The sequence below is a fragment of the Engraulis encrasicolus genome, chromosome 6 (genome assembly GCF_034702125.1).
Source record: "Engraulis encrasicolus isolate BLACKSEA-1 chromosome 6, IST_EnEncr_1.0, whole genome shotgun sequence".
Taxonomy (NCBI): Eukaryota; Metazoa; Chordata; class Actinopteri; order Clupeiformes; family Engraulidae; genus Engraulis; species Engraulis encrasicolus.
Window position 1 is genome coordinate 7022752 of NC_085862.1, and position 2500 is coordinate 7025251.

Genomic DNA, 2500 nt, shown 5'->3' on the forward strand with positions numbered 1-2500 from the left:
GATGCTTCTCATAGAGACGAGGTTTCTCCTCTGAGCTGCACCACTGATCCCTCTAATCCAGTGATTCTCAAAGTGTGGTCCGGGGACCACTAGTGGTCCGCGACACAGCTCAGGTGGTCCGTACGGGGATTTCTAATTTTCCAAGACAAGCTAGCAGTAGGCTATATTTGTAACATTATTACAAAGATAAGCATAGCCGGAGTCTTATTTTCATCACAATAACCACATAATACATGTGAGTAAAAAATAAGTGATCTGCATTGATATTAGCAGTGTCAAATTAGCACCCGTCAACTGTCAATTCGGTTGACAGGTGGTCCCTGAACATTTTTGGGGGGACAAAGTGGTCCTCGGTCTGAAAAAGTTTGAGAACCACTGCTCTAATCGCAGCTTTCTCTCTCTCTCCTGTACTCTACATTCGTAACCCCTGAGGCCCCCGCACTCAAACACTCAACGCAGGACAGCTACAAAGCTGCCCATTTAAGGAAAGAGGGATTTTTTGGAGGAGAGGGGGAGAGAGGGATGGACAGGGAGGAGAGGAGAGTAGAGTAGAGTATAGGACAGCACAGGAGAGGGATAAAGAGAAGAGGGGAGGGGAGTAGAGGGCAACACAGTGTTATCACTTACATACAGTACAGTACACAGACTGGTCTTGAATCATCTGAGCTTAAGGTGACATATGGTGCTCAGCGGCAGCAGATACAGCACTGTATGTCTAAGATGGAGTGCTAGCCTCGTGACATATTGTGGTCAACGGGCGCAGATACTGCACGTCTCAGTCGGAGTGCGAGCCTCGTGTTAGCAGCCTAGAGGTGTAAATGTTATTTATTTCCCTTTTTATTTTGACGTACGTACAGTACGTAACAGTGTTCGCTCTCCATAAATCTCCATCGGCTTATCAATTAATTAGAGGGGAGTATCGGGAGTAGTGGGAGGAGAGAGAGAGGGAACGAGCCGTGGCGAGGCTGGCTGTTTGTGTAAGCATGCTGTTGTTGCCACGGCTGCGTATTATCTTATCCAAGTCCTCACGATAGCTGCTAGGGAGGACTGTAAGCTACAGGCTCTTCGTGCAGTGTTGCCAGATGTGTCGGATCAGTTCCAGCCCAAGGGGTGTTCAAAAAACGCCTGGAGGCGCTAAATTCTGCCCAATTTCAATCAAATTGTATTGATTTCAATGGCCATGAAACTGCAGAAAAACTTGCCCAATGGCCGTCTTTGATCGTTTTTATCCGCATACGGCCATCCTAAGCAGCCCAATTGGGCGGGAAAATGCCCAATCTGGCAACGCTGGCTGCAAGCTCCAGGAAGGCTCTTGGGGGCTTCTCTCTCTCGCCCGCTTCACTTCGCTTCAAGATGACTTCACAGGGCTCCGAGTGCTCGCTCTGAACTGACTCGGAATAGCTGCCCGATTTTATGCCTGTGTAAAATTCCTCCGATAAGAGAGAAGAAGGGAAGGCTTTTCTTTTTTGGCGGGCTGACATGCCGGTGAACCGCATGGAGCACAGCACAGACTCCAACTCTGTTTCTCTGGTTGTGAGAAAGATACACTGTGGATATCCTGAGTTCAGAGGCGGGCCATCTTCCCACTGTGGTGTGAAGAGGTCAGAGAGGGCGCCGGGTTCACCCTCTCGAGACCCCTTTGGACTCGGTCGGGTTCCTCTCTCCGCATTCTTGTGCTGCTTTCCTTAGTGTTGCTTCCCCTCTCTTCTCTTCTCTTCTCCTGTGTTTGATACTGCTGCCAAGAGTTGGGCTTGCAACACACCACTTGCTGACAAACGCTTCATCTCCCATCAAAAATAATATCTTGTGTCTTTTTTTTTTCGTTACAAAGATTGTGTAAGCTGTGAACCTTTTTGTGTTTTTATTCATAAAGATCTGAAATCCGCTAGGTGAAACGGAGAAAACTAAGTTTGGGCTCAGGGGACAGGAGACAAATACTGTATGTTTGGATGTTATCCTACAAAACTATTGTGTCTCCCACAAGAATAGCAACGCAACATATCTTAAAATTACATTTTACAGTGTTATACCCGACTCTTTCCGCCCCTGCATAAGAGCCTTGTCTCACCTTCTACTGTCAGTCCCTCTCTTGGACATTCCACTCCTCATTCTGACATTCCAAGGCTGTATCTATCTAGGTCACTGTCTCCTGCACTAGTGATCCTACTACAAAAGGTCTATGTCCTCCATTCTCAAATAGTGGCCTCCGGGCCCTTTAAGGCCGATGAGGCATCTATCTCTGGCCTGCAAACAGTTTCGAAAAGTTTTTCTATTTTATTTTATAATTTTTTTTTTCTTATTGCGCTGAGCTTGCTCCCGTATCTCGGGACGAGGTGTGTCCCCATGCACAGCTAAGCCTTCCCTGAAACTAGAGAGACAGCAACACCAGGGGGGCACTTTTATGATGGACTCTCGGAGCTGCTTTCTCTATATTCTCACATCTCTATACCACATCTCCATTATCGCATAGACAATGTTGACGGTTGGCTCGTTGATGAAA

The 2500-nt window shown here is 47.2% G+C and overlaps 1 protein-coding gene across 1 annotated transcript in view; it reads left to right on the forward strand.

The window, feature by feature from the left end:
• The window catches only part of tgfbr3 (transforming growth factor, beta receptor III), a 306528-nt gene that overhangs the window by 101434 nt on the left and 202594 nt on the right, over positions 1-2500 (forward strand). The gene's annotated exons all lie outside the window — the stretch shown is intronic.